We start from the raw sequence: 14,762 nt of genomic DNA on the forward strand, positions 1-14,762 counted from the left end.
TATTTATCTTGTTCTTAGTTTCTAAGAACTGACATCACTCTAACGACAGCTCTCTGCCGGGGTGCTGGGAAGCTTCCCGTGTCTGATTTCATTGACTAATTTCGCAAAAGCGCTCATGGAGCATCTGCTTGTGTAACAGAATGTCCCAGACATTTCAGGAGAGACGCGTATGAATAAAATATGATTTCACCTTGGAGGAGCTAAAAATACAGATATTCACTTAAAATACAGACGCTCACTGTTTTTATCAGTCTTTTAAATGAAGTCAAGAAGTGAATCGAAATGTCATAAAACCGGGACAGGATTTAAAATAATTCAGATTCAAAGAGCTCCTAAACAGCCTTCACTAAGATTCTGAAACTAGGAAGTGTCACAAGGATAAATATAAAAGTTCGTTAGCATAAATACATGACTGGAGAAAGATCTGCTTTCATAGCAGCTTTTCTATGATATACCTCGGGGTTTAAGGATTGACCTCAGGACGAAACTGCCATTGAAACGTGTGAGGTGCTCATAGTTGACAGTAATAAGTTATATGACCAGAATGGAAATGAGAGCTTTTTTTGCCCTTGATTTTTTTTTTCCTTGGAGCTCTGCTACGGTCAGCCATTTTGGCAATACTCTTCCATTCATGCTGTAACATTTGAAGAGGGACATTGAAAAAAGTGACTGGGACCAATGAAAAAGGATCACTCAACCAAGTCATATGAAGAAAGATGGCTGAAGGAACTGGGATGGTTAGCCCAGAAAAGGGAGCCTCAGAGAGTATGTGAAGTCAGATGGCAATGGAGGACCCTCATGTGGAAGCAGCAACTCCTGAGCTGCTCCGGAAGGCAAAACCAACCAAACCCCCTGAAGGTCATCTCAGGTGAGCAAAAGGAAGTTTGAAGGGTTGAGCTTTTAAAAAATGCATTGGGCTCCCCTGGGCTAAAAGAGCTCCTAGAGAGGGTGTTGTGAGGAGGATGGCTTAGGGTGGGCTGTTGAACTGCCTTGTGTTGGAAGCAGCTTCTAACACTGAGTCCCACGATTTATAATGCCGTGGCACAAACAATTCTCCAAAGCTCTAGAACACACACAAACAGCAAGACGATCATAATTTCTCAAATATGCAAAAATTACACAATTAACATGAATAGTAATTACCTTTGTATTTCTCTTAGAAGCAAAAGAAACGAAAGGAGAAGAGATAAGATGCCTGTGCAATTGCCTCTGTGCACCAAAAGCCTAGGACCTGAGGATGTAAGTCCCAGGGATCTACTCCATGGAGAAGTAAACAGAGAAGGAATACAAGGTTTTCGCCAAATGCAACTTTAAATCCTTCAGCACAATGCCCAGCAGCCATACAAAAAAACAAACACGAGTTGGCAATGCCTTCCCAGAGCTGATGACTCAAAGCAGAACAAATGACCACTAGCCGCAGCGACAGGAAGAGAGACCCTCAGCTGCTGGGGAGTCCTTGCCCCGAATCTATCCCCCAGCACACTGAGGATCTCCTGACCTCCAGTTTCCACCCAAGACCCCTTGAAGAGCAGAGGGGTTTAGGGAGCCCTGCCTTGTCATGAACCATCAATAAAGTTCACTGCACCCAGCCAAACAAACAAGCAAACAAACGAACAAGAGCAATGAAAACCAAATTACTCTTGCTTAGATAAACGCTACACCGCTGCATCGTCACACTGTCTCTGGGGTGTGGGCCACAGCTCTCCCTCTGCAAAGAGCATTCAGCCTCTAGGAGAAGAAAATGCAGCCGGAACCAAGGCAAGAATTCCGGCACATGGATCTTCAGGTAATTTACACAAACCAACTGAATGTCATTGGTGAGCAGACTCCTCGAGGTGGCGTATTTAGAGAGACTGCCACCGAGGCCAGAAGAGGCCGAAGGGAGCCAATCGAAGAGATTGCTCCAGCCTTGCTGAATCCGGGGGAAAAGGAGGGACCGAGACCGCGGTGCAGACAGAGCTCAGGGGAGAGTCAAGAAGAGTTAAGGGGAGCAGACCTCGGCCTAGCCGATGAAAGCCCAGATAAAATCCCAACCGCGCCGCACAATTTATTACAAGTTGTTTCTTCCCCACCAACCAACCAGCTTCCACGAGTCTCGAGCATTCTTTCTGACTCTTTTCATTAACATTTCCTTCTTTTGCTGGAGTGGTCAGAGCCCCAGGGAACCTCTTCCCCCTCCCCCTCCCCCCAACCAGTGGGACATTGAATGAGAGCCAGAGTGTTGTCTGTGTAAAGAGAAATTGCAAAACCACAAATTGCAGAAAATCGTTACTGCCAAAAATCGAAAGGAACGCACAATATCGCCATGCCTCTTAAAAAGCAATTGTGCATTTTACAGGCCTCTGGATAATTCAGGTTTGTTTGGCAGCTTTCTCACCCTTACCACCCAGAAGACAATTCTCCTCCACCAGAAGCAGGGGTCCCCCAAAATACGTGTGGTTGACAAGAAACAAAAAATGTGGGTTCAAGTCTGTCCAGGGGCCCAATGTGTCTCAGGGTGGTTCTGTCCGCTTCTACCATGTAGTATTAATCTTAAGGCACAAAGTTTGTCCCCAGAGCCCTAGAGACACCCGTTAAAACAGAAGGAGTCTCCTGTAATCTAATACAAATCCCTTCGAGAAACAAAACTTTTCTCGATGGTAACATTTTTCTGAAACATTATCTTATGGGATCATCACAGTAATCCTTTGATGGAAGCAGGCAAAAAACATTTGCCTTTCTCCCCCTCCCACCCATAATAAAGATTCTTAGTAACTAACACTCCCCAAATCATACTGTGTCTGGTGTCTGTGGGATTGATTTGGGTGGGACTCGGACCAGGGCCTTCTGCTTTTCAGGCTTGACTTTCCTCCCGCCACCCTCCCCCTCTCTCCCTGGGGGCGTATCTATATCGTCCTGACTTGGCTAACGCTGTCCTCCATCGGTGGCCTGGGGGTTTTATGTGGCCCGTACACATTTCCAGGTCCTTTACTTGGACAGCCTCCTGCCACTCACTACGGAGCAAGGCTTGTCTGAATGGAGTGCTGATTAGGTTGGTTTCCACGCGCACTGGTTGCATAATGCAATCATCATTAGGACACAATGTCAGCTCCGGAGGGGCTGATCCAGTCTGGCAGCCAAAATGAACTCAAGTCACAATTGCCTGGTGATTTGAATATGTTTCCCGGCCTCCACGGGTCAGACCAACGTTCCACCCATTGCCCGGAGAGGACACGATGAGGCACGGAGACCTGTTTTGTCTGGATAGTGAAAACTCCTAGTGCACGTTTGCTTCTCGGAATATTTACTGATAAAATAGGTTGGCAGCCACTTTGTATTTGTTTGAGAAAAAATGTCAAACTAAAGAGATCGCCAATAGCTGCCCTCCGCCCTACTGCCCTCTTTCAATGGAAATCGTGTCAGAGATCGTGAGGTGATTGTCGTGTGTGTGTTTCCGATTGTGTATTTGCTACAGTAATGTGAAATGCTGCCTCACATTGGCATTCCTCTAATTTTCAGCAGGGACACACAGCCACTGTCATTTAATATTTAAAATAAAATCATTTGAAAGCCGTGATAAACCTAAATACACAAAAACAGTGTGATGGAGAGCTACCAAGTACGGATCCACAAGAGGGTAAACCCAGGCAGCTTCTCCTGAACGTTTTCTATGTTCAAAAGGAAGGATGCAGTCAAAGGTCAATGTGCACAAATGAAATACGGTAGCACAGCTCACAAAAACCTCACACGGCTTTATCCGTAAAAGCTGCTTCACGTATTCATAACCTGCAGGTGTCTTGATATTACAATAAAGACCAAAGCAATATCATATGGAGACTGACATTTTAAGATATTTCAGTGAATGCATAATACTTTGATATAATATTTGAATGGTTTTAAGGGTAATTCTTGTGCTGATGTTTGAGTATTTGGTGTATAACAGGGGAACCAATTTATACTAGAGAGAATATAAACTTTATCTTATTGAAAAGAAAAAAGGCCCTGGCTGGTGTAACTCAGTGGATTGAGCACCAGTCTGTAAACCGAAAGGTTGCCGGTTTGATTCCCAGTCAGGGCACTTGCTTGGGTTGTGGGCCAGGTCCCCGGTTGGGGGCATGTGAAAGGCAACTGATGGAAGTATCTCTTACACATTGGTGTTTCTCTCCCTCTGTTTCTCCCTCCCTTCTTCTCTCTCTAACAGTAAAATAAATAAAGAAATATTTTTATCCTAATTTCCATTTATACCCAGTCACTAAGGCCAAATCGAAACGTACTTCGGACTCCCAGGTCAAACCTGGTGTAGTTTTGGCCTTCAGAAGAGAGGGAGTTGCAGTTTGGGTGTGGACACCTGGAGAAGTGAGAGTAAAGAAACATCACACATGAGAGATTCATTCTAGGAAGAATGCTGGTTGGCAGCGGGGCCTCGGTGCGCTACACACGGGAAGGAATGATCAAGACAAACACGACGCTGTTAAACATGAAGCAGTCTGAGACTCGAGGGCCAGCTGGGCAAAGAGTGATAAATGAGCCATCTGAGAGAACCTGAATATTCCAGCGTTTGGTGTCAGACGGTCATCCTGCCTAAAAGAATATCGTCTAATTTTTTCCTCGGCACTTTCTTCTAGGTTTTGAGATGCAATGCAGTCGCAGACACAATCAAATTCAATCTGCTTCTCAAATGGATTATAAAATGCTCCACAGTGCTATACAAATCAGGAGAGGGAAATGTGGGCTCAAACTGTAGCTGCCTTTGTTGAGCCAGACTTTAAAAGCGGAACAACGCAAGATGGGAGCCTTGAGGATTAGGAGGTTTCAGAAGTTATAGCTGAGAAATAGACACCGCTCTAAGGAGGAAATGTACTTACATTTTGCTGCAGGTGAAATGCCTGTCTTTGAAGGGCAGCCTCTGAAACAGAGAGAGAAAAAGATGTATTAAAAAATTGTACAGTAACCGATTCAAAATGAAAAAGACATTGAATTGCCCTTGAAGACGTAGCCAGCCACTCACACTGACCGAGAAAAATGAGAAGTCTAGAGATGAAAACATACTAATTGGGAAACTTCTTGGAGGTACAAGGAGCTTTCACCCAGAAAGCGAACATGGAAGTCAACTGCCGTATCTCATTGCGTGCTCAGCTCCCTGCCCCCGGATGTCCTAGACATTGACATCATTTGGTGCTTGCTCTGTCTCCCAGTCTGATCCTAGTGAGAGGAAATCTGAGGGGTCAAGTGCCCGGTCCAATGGCTGAGATTCATCATTCTCTCGCTTCTGGTTCCTACTGACATCATATCTTGTCCTCAAAGGCCCAGTTCTGACACATTGTTCCATGAAATGAAACTCCCCCTAAAAAATGATGATTTTCTCAATTCATGCTGATTGGGATAAGTGGACAAGTTTCTTTTCCGAGAAACAAAGAGTGTTTCCGGGGAGCGGTTGGGAGGGGGGATCTGAAATCAGTGCCCGGTTGCTCCGTATTCAAGAAGGCAGTGAAAAGAGAGAGACAATGAGACTGTGCTTCTCTGCTTGGAAGGAGTTTGCCAGTAGAGTCAGCAGGTACTGGCGTGGCAGCCCACCCGCCAGTGCAGCTTGCTCTCCAGCCCATTGCTTTTCCTTCTGGACCCACCATGGCTCTCTCCAAAGGAGTACTATTCAGGGCAGTAGTTTTAATTGGGGATGTCAGGGAAGTCCCCATGATTGATGTGAACCCTCTGCATTCTGAGATCTGATTGGTTCCAGCTCATCCACAAGCCTAAACACTCGAGTCACGGTGTCCTCAGACCTAGAAAAGGATCTTGTCCTGTGGTCTACCAGGACCTGGGTAAGTCAGCCTGGCCACTGCAGTGAGCAATATTTTCCCAAACTGCCATTTTTAGGAGTAGTACGACTTTGGCGAAATGACAGAAATAATGATAGCAGCTAGAGCAAAGAATGGTGGGAAGGGTTAAAGAAGATACTAGCTGTCAAGTGACCTGTCCTGAGGTTGGCTTGCAGTGGGGACTCGATGAATGGTGCTGTTACTATTGCTGTTATTATTATCAGAAGGCCAATTTGGAAAACCAAATAAAAGGATGTGAGGAGTCCACGCAATTGGAGCTAGGAAGGTAGCCATGGGTAGGGCCTTGCCTGGGTAAGACATCTTTACTCCTGGCAGTCGAAGCCATACTATTGTCCTGAACTTCTGTCCCAGATTGCCTTCCTCTAACCTTCATTCCTCCAACTGCTGAGTGTAACTGAGTTAGAGCAACACTCCACGCTGGAAAAGTCCCCGGATGTTTCGGTAAGCCGCCTGGATCCTCCTTTGCTATCCATGGGGATGGCTGGGGATGGGGCTCCTAGATTTACAAACTGCTAAAATATGGAACTGCTGGGCCCAGGAAGGCAAGAGATACTTTTTCTTTCAGAGGGCTTAACACAAGCTTTTTACTCACATACATCTTCATTGGGCTGACTGTTTTAGGGAAGTCCTCCCGTGTGACCTAGCAAGACGGCACAGGCATCTCAGGCTGGAGGAAGATGGGAACGTTGCTCTGACTGCCATCTGACAAATGTCTCTTCCTCCAGCGCTCAGCCCTCCAAAACACACACGTGCACCGAAAACTCCTCAGAAACTCTGTACCCTCCAGCTCCTTTGAGGGACTTGTTGCTAGGAAGCAAACTGCAAAGACTCTCACCCCTAAGAAAAGTTTTTACTGCCGTCTCAGACAAGCAGGTTCTTCCTTAGCCGTGAAAGCAGGAACGAAGAAGACTGTTATTCATGAACTCAAAGAGCAAGGGCTCTTCATCTGGGCAACAATGGCACAGCAATGTCACCGATTACTTAGAAAACTATTTGGAGCTGTCCTTGAGATTGCACTATGCAGGGACCTAATGCAGTGGTACTGATCATCTTTCTTGAGGTACCAAATACATAAAGCCACTAAGGACAATGGGTGGTGAGGTTTTCCAGACCACCAAGGAACATAAAAACTCATCTTTGTTTTGCTCAATTTATTCCTACAGTGGGAAAAGAAAAACCTGAGGCAGAAAGAGGGTCTTTAAAATGATTAACTCGTTCGATGTTTATCGAGTGCCTGGTGTGTGCAGGACACTGAGCTAGGCCCCAGTCATGCGCTCCCTGCCCTCATGACACTTCCTGTCTGCCTGGGGAGACAAGTAGAAGGGAGCGCATGGTGATTCCGTGCAGAATCACAAGGTGGTCAGTGAGGAGGGAAGGTGGTTTTTGACGTTCCAATCTAGAAAAAGAAATCAGGGAAATCAGGGAAGTTTTCCCCAATTGGAAGAGTTTGGAAAATATCTGAAGAAAAGTTCATATTTAATAACAGGAGCAACTCACATTGCTGAGTGCTTAATGCATCAGCAACTGTCCTGTGTACTTGTACATGCTCTCATTCACTTGTTACTTGTCACAACCTGGATAGGTCGTATTCCAGCCCCAGGGTAGGAGCTAAGAAGACAAAAGGGGGAGTGTGGAGCACACCAGGCAAAGGGGCATCATCAAGGGCATGTGCTCCGGACAGGAGAAACTGGCTGTTTTGTTCCATTTGCCTTATTTTGCACATATGGGTACTTCAGACAAGTCTATTCTTTTTTTTTTAAATATATTTTATTGATTATGCTATTACATTTGTCCCGTTTCCCCTTCACTCCCCTCTACCCTGTACCCCCTCTCCCACCGACGTTCCCCCCCTTTAGTTCATGTCCATGTGTCATACTTGTGAGTTCTTTAGCTTCTACATTTCCCATACTATTCTTGCCCTCCCCCTATCTATTTTCAACCTACATTCTATGCTACTTATTCTCTATACCTTTTCCCCCTCTCTCCTCCTCCCACCCCCCTACTGCTAGCCCTCCATGTGCCCTCCATTTCTGTGGTTCTGTTCCTGTTCTAGTTGTTTACTTAGTTTCTTTTGGTTTTGCTTTAGGTGTGGTTGTTAATAATTGTGAGTTTGCTGTCCTTTTACTATACATGTCTTTTCTTTACCTTCTTTTCTTAGATAAGTCCCTTTAGCATTTCATAAAATAAGGGATTGGTGATGATGAACTCCTTTAATTTGACCTTATCTGAAAAGCACTTTATCTTCCCTTCCATTCTAAATGAGAGCTTTGCTGGATAGAGCATTCTGGGATGTAGGTCCTTGTCTTTCATGACTTGGAATATTTCTTTCCAGCCCCTTCTTGCCTGTAAGGTCTCTTTTGAGAAATCAGCTGACAGTCTGATGGGAACTCCTTTGTAGGTGACTGTCCCCTTATCTCTTGCTGCTTCTAGGATTCTCTCCTTTGTTTTTACCTTGGCTAATGTAATTATGATGTGCCTTGGTGTGTTTCTTCTTGGGTCCAACTTCTTTGGGGCTCTCTGAGCTTCTTGGATTTCTTGGAAGACTGTTCCCTTTGCCAGATTGGGGAAGTTCTCCTTTATTATTTGTTCAAATAACTTTTCTACTTGTTGCTCCTCCCCTTCTGGTACCCCTATAATTTGGATGTTGGAATGTTTAAAGGTGTCCTCGATGGTCTTAAGCTTTTCCTTGATTTTTTGAATTCTTATTTCATCATGCTTTCCTGCTTGGTTGATTCTATCTTCCTTCTGGTCCACTGTATTGTTTTGAGACTCAGATTCCTTCCTTTCACTATTGGCTCTCCTCCGCGTATCTTCCTGCATCCCTTTTATGGTAACCTGCATCCTTTCATCTAAATTGCGCCCAAAGTCAACCAATTCCGTGAGCTTTCTGATCACCAGTGTTTTGAACTGCGCATCTGATAGATTGGCTATTTCTTGGTCGCTCAAAAGGATGAGTCCTGGGGGACTGATCTGTTCTGCTGAAAACATGTCTTATGTCTTTCCCTGTCTCTCCTATTATTATTATTATTATTATTATTTTCTGGTCTGGTCGCTCTTGTTAGGGTGGGGGGCGGAGCCTTAGGTGTTCACCAGGGCTGGGCACCCCAGTCGCTAGATTGTGACGTTATATGTGGGGGCAGGGGCGGGAGCGAGGACGGGAGGGAAACAATGGCGGCAGTTCCGTTCTCCTGGGCTCAGACACTTCCTTGCTTGGGATCCTGGGCTGCGAGCTCTGCCCTGGTCCACAATCGCTGCCCCACTGGTTCCCCCAGCTGCTGCTTGCGTACTCAGGGATCACCGCTGCGCTCTTGCGCCCCAGATGGCTGTCGCGCCGATTTTGCACCAACTTTTCCCTGACCTCCGCGCGCTGCCGACCCCCGCCAGCCCCGCACCCGCCCGGCTCGTCGTCCCCTACCAGCGTGGATGTGCGGGTGTACTTCAACTTCTTGGCTGTCTGACTTCCATTCAGATAAATCCTCTGACAGTTCTGAGTGAAATTATGCCTGTAAATTATTGTTATTCTATTCTTGGTTGTGCGAGGAAGTACGGTGCGTCCACCTAGTCCTCCATCTTGCCGGAAGTCCTGACATGTCTATTCTTGAACCGTGTAGGAGATTTTATGGGATTGTGGATGGGGCTCTTCTGATATCAATCCTGGATAACTTTAGTGAGGGAAGCCTAGCCCGTCGGCTCCCACCACAGGGAGATGCAAGGTACCTCTAGGCTCTGTGCTCTGTGTACCACACATACCTAATACCTCTGAGCCACTCTCTGAGGATGTGCAAGGCCACCAGGCTACCATTGTTGGGTCATGGTAGCACCTGGGCCTAAGTCAGTAGCCAGGTCCACGTGGAATAGACCCTGTCCAAAGTCCCCAAATGCCTTCTTCAGTCTCCTTGTTAGGAATCCAGTCTGCTGTGCTCCGGTGATCTGTGGACTCTGTCAACTGATGATCTAGGAGCAGCCAATCTCTGGGCCAAAGTGTTCAACTAGGGGACTGTCTGTGCTACCCATTGACCTCAACTTCTCCCCCAGGTTCTGATAGCGGATCCCCTCTGGTTATGATCTGTAGCCTACAACCGATGCTCATTTAAGAATAGACTATTTTGTAATTTTTTAATGTTCTATGCTAATTGGAATATCTGGCTTAAGTGGTCAACTATTTGAAATTTTTACAATGGGCCAAAAATTGCATCATTGCAAATATAACTGTTCGAATAACATAACACATGGAGTCAAATCTCTTACATTCCTATTTCTCTCTGGAATCCACAGTCAGTGAGTTCCTACAAGTCCAAGGTGATAAATTTTGAAATGAAGTGCCTGCTACTTTTTCATTGTGAATATTGAGGTTATGTTAATTTTACTTATGTTAATGTTACTTATTGGATTATTGCTATGGCAGGAAAACTTATTCTCTATTCCACATAGTCCCAGGAGTGCTGGGAACCAATGGTCTCTTAGATTACCTGGGAAACTCATTTAAGAATGAACTAATGTCATGGTAGATGAAGTAGAATATGCCTGTTATCAGGTCATAATATGATATGCTGTGGCTGGTGGATCTCTTCACTTTGATCACGTGTTCTTTAAAACCCAGGACTGTGGGATGCAGGCCCTGGGATCCGATGTTGAGAGCGGGAGGCCTCTGCCCCTTGCTCCTCCACTGGGGCAGAGGCACTGGCGTCAGACGGCCAGGAGTTTGCACCCAGTTCTCCCACTGACCACCCTTGTGACCTTGAGCCGGGGTTGTCTAACCTCATGTTTTTTATGCTTATGAAAGCTCACATTTGTATTTAACCTTTATGTATCTCAATGCCTTTGTCCGTAAAATGCCAATAAAAGTAGCACATGTACCTCTCCTGAGATTTTTGAGCTTATTGGAAGAAGAGTGCACATGAAGAGCTTGGCAGAGACCTTGCCCATTTAATTGCTTAACAGAAGATGGTTACGGCTGTCTTTATGGAGTCCAGACTGAAAAAAAATATTGTACCAAGAGCTTCACTTTCCATTTGATGCAGAATATTCTGCATGCCTTCTTTAAGTGGTTGCAGAACACACCGTCCCCAACCTCTGTGCCTTCGGGTCTCGATTTGACCTGAAGTGGGCTCTCTCTCTCTCTCTTTTTTTTTTTTTTAATAAAAACTTATAGTAGATTAGTTTTTCACAATTTTTAATAATTTTGCTTATAGTAGTTTTTCATTTGTTTTTTTGGCTGCTAGGATTTAAGAATTTTATAAACACTTCCAACAGCTTCTCTTACGGTGTTAGAACTTCACTGTTTTTGCTTTTTCCTGGTCGTGACTGTGCGCCTTTGCCAGCACCTCAGCGAACCCTTGCGTCCGTCCCCGTGTCTTGTTGGCTTATAAATGGCTTCTTGTGTTTTGATTTCTTTCTAGCTTTTAAACGGTTAAAAATTTAATTAAATAAACAGTTTTTATTCCAGAAACTTTGGAAAATACGAAACAGCATTAAGATGAAGTAAGGGAGTGCACAAGCACACAGATTGATTTTGAAGCATGTAAAGAAGTGAATATCCCGCCCAGCCCTCTAGCCCCGCTTCCCAGAGGTCACTGCTGTCCATAGTGTGTGAGGGCGACATTCTAAATTGTTCTTTATGCTTATGGCAACAGACAGATGTGCACAAACATTTATATGTATGTGCATATATGAAAACTTTTCTACAAAACAAGGTTGTACTATATCATTTTCTATAACATACTCTTACTCTTTTCACATTTTTGTGGACATACATTCCAAAGTGGTATATATAGACCTCCTCTTTCTGTCATGGCTAAATAGAAAGCCATTTGTGGACAGGCCGGAATTTATTTAACCCACGTCATATTGGTGAACATTTAGGCTGCTATGATTTTTTGCTATCACAGTGAGCTGGCAGAAAGCATTTTGAACAGTTGTTTTTAGACTCATGTTCTTACACTGTAGGGTAGTTCTTAGAATTATGAGTACTTTTTAATAGGATATATTCTGCTTAATATCAGATGGAGAGTCTAAATTACTCTTTAAGAAGGTTGAAACTATTTACCCTCTAACAATAATAGGATGTCTCTTCTATATCTATCTTTCACTTTACACTCATATAATTTCTATTTCTTGGAGGTTTTCCTCTATGTGTGACAATTCTTCCATCTGAGCTTCAAGATACTTAATTCAGCTTTCAACAATGCTTTTGGGTTTCAAGAACTCTTTCTTTTCCTCATATTGCTCCTTTGCAATAACTTCTCTAGCTTCCCTAGGAATTTACATTCTTTTCTTTTAGAGTTCTTTTTATTTCTTTCTTTAAAAATACTCACAAGAGTCATCTGTTCTGATTATGTTGCTTTTACCTCCTACTATCTGCTGAATCACCTTTGACATTCTGTGCCCTTTCCCCACTGCTGTTCCTTGTCTGCACACACCCAGATTTCCTGACCCGTAAGAGAGGAGGGGTCCTTGGCTCATAAGCAGGTGAGCTGTGGGGTCTTCTAATAACAGTGGGTCTGCAAGTGGTAGGAGGTAAAGGAAGACTCTTTTCTTGGTGAGCGGGTTGATAGGCTAGGGCCCATCAATTGAGTGGTGTGGGGGATGCCTCCAAGTTTTCGGGATTCTCCGGGCAGGTGCAGAGTGTACTGTATCCCTTCAAGGTACGCACATTTGACATGTTCTTTAGTTATAGCCTTTTCAGAAACAAAACACAAAGTAGCAGCCACAAATACAAAAACAATTCCCAAAACAACAAAAACATGTCCACGTTGAAGCCAAGCTGACAGGCGGGACCAAGCATAAGCTGTCATCTTTGGGACACGGACATTCAGAAATCCACTGAGGCCTGGCACCCTCAGAAAGCATGTCGGTAATATTATGAATTTTGTCATATGGGGATATTTTGACAAAATATAGTTCATTGTACACACTATTCAAATAATATATGTTAATTATCAATAGCAATAAAGTAGATGGTACTTTTTGGCTAATAATGAGTTTATCAAATATATATCACATTTACTACGAAATAATCATGGCAATTATTTTATCACCAAGATGTTTTCAGTCTGTCTATTGCAGGAGAGACTTACTCTCTTAACAGCATGTGAAGAACATGAGTCCACAGTCACTGTGGCATGTGGTAAATTCTACAGTACTGCTACACCTGGGAGGATATTCCAGGAAGCACGGAGGTTATCCCTAGATCAGATTAAGTTAAATTTTTCCAAAGAAGGCTGATAACAGGTTTGTGAAGAAAAAAAGTTAAATTTCAAGTAAGTTTGCAAAACACTAGATTAAAGATTGTTAAATTGGCCAATACGGTCTTTTGATCATTAAATTGGTCTTTTTCATACAATATTTTTCAGAGCTTTTCATGTTCTAATATTTATTAACATCCCAAATTTGTGAGCAACACACCCATTTTGTGAAACATTTTGAGGGACACACTTGTAGAACAACGGCTCAGAGGTTCAGGGCAGCTCTCCTAGGGGGGCAACATTGGAACTGAGGTTCCAAGATGAACAGAGTGAGCTGGAAAGGTGGGAAAGGGCATTCTTGGCTGGGGAACAGCATGCGCAAAGGCACAGAGGCAGGACATGAGCCCAGGTAACACGTAGATATTCAAAATAGCTAATCTAAGAATTCTACATGAAAAAGTGACCGGAGGTGGGGAGAGAGATAAGCAAAAGTTAGATAATTCCATCCAGATAAAAGGTTGAATTTTACCCTGAAATCCAGAAAGAGCGTTTAAAGATTTCAAAAATAAGGGAGAGGTATGAATAAATTTGTTTTGTCAAGAATAGCATCCTGGTAACAGTATAGCTGTGGATTGCAGTGAGGTCAGCCTGGAGAAAGGATGAATAGTTAAGAAGATTTATTCAATGAATCTAGGTAACAATGTCAAGGGACTGAGCTAGAGGAAGAAGATAGATAGATAGACAGACAGACAGACAGATAGGAGATGGGCTAAGGAAACTCTGCAGGACCAGGTCTCCGACTGGATGTGCGGTGAGCAAAAGCCAAGGATTAAGTAGGATGTTGGGGACTGGGTGGGCACATCAGACATCTGGGGAGATGGGAATAAGAGAGGAGAAGCAGGTTTGGATGGAACCTAATGAGTCGCTAGGAGGTAAAATTCAGGCAAGAAGGAATTAAGGCCTAACCCAAAGCTGTAGCCAACATTTAGACATTGAATTTGAAGAGGTGTTAGAACATGCAACTGTCAAGATCCTAACACACAAATCTATCAGAGATAATAGCAGTGTAATTAGCCTCAGGAAATACAGGTCCTATTTGGAAGTACTATACCCAGACCCCTTCAACTGACAAAGATAAATTTGAATTAATTTTAAACAAACATAACATGGTGAAAAAAAACATTATTTAAAACCCAAACTGAGTAGCCTCTTCTGCCTTCTACAGGGGGATGAGCTTACTTATATTAGTGGAAAAATAAATCTCTGTGTCAAGATTCCACAGGCTTGGCTCTGTTAATATTTGGGGTCAGATTATTACTTGTTGTACAGATGGTCCTGAGCATTCCAGGGTGTTGCGCAGCATCCCTGGCCTCTGCCCACTAGATGACACCCCCACCCACCCACCACTGGCCAGTGGTGACAACCAAAATATCTCCAAAGATCCCATTGCCCTGAGGTGTACAATCACCCTTTTTTCACACCCCACATTGAGAATCACTGCTCTGTGGTTTCCTTTTGACATGATGTGATGGAATTTAGAGCAACTCCACTAATTCTTTTTGGTGCTACTAAACGGTGAAACCCAGAGGAGATGGTCTTTTGTTCAGCAGGATAGAGTAATGAGTATTTGGAAATGCAAAGATGGGCTAGACTTTGCACACGTGGTGTGGGAGAAATTCTGCTGGGAAGAAAGTGAGAGGAAGTGAATTCCTAAAGTAAACTGAAGGTGGCTTGATGAGTCTGGGAAAACTGATCTCCTCCA

At 44.0% G+C, this 14,762-nt stretch overlaps 1 protein-coding gene across 1 annotated transcript in view; it reads right to left on the reverse strand.

The window, feature by feature from the left end:
- The window catches only part of ANKFN1 (ankyrin repeat and fibronectin type III domain containing 1), a 309,928-nt gene that overhangs the window by 214,895 nt on the left and 80,271 nt on the right, over positions 1–14,762 (reverse strand). The window contains exon 2 of the mRNA XM_028521748.2: positions 4,845–4,885. The gene's annotated coding sequence lies outside the window, so the exon portion shown is untranslated. The remainder of the gene's footprint in view (positions 1–4,844; positions 4,886–14,762) is intronic.

This window comes from Phyllostomus discolor, chromosome 8 (assembly GCF_004126475.2).
Source record: "Phyllostomus discolor isolate MPI-MPIP mPhyDis1 chromosome 8, mPhyDis1.pri.v3, whole genome shotgun sequence".
In the NCBI taxonomy this organism is placed as follows: domain Eukaryota; kingdom Metazoa; phylum Chordata; class Mammalia; order Chiroptera; family Phyllostomidae; genus Phyllostomus; species Phyllostomus discolor.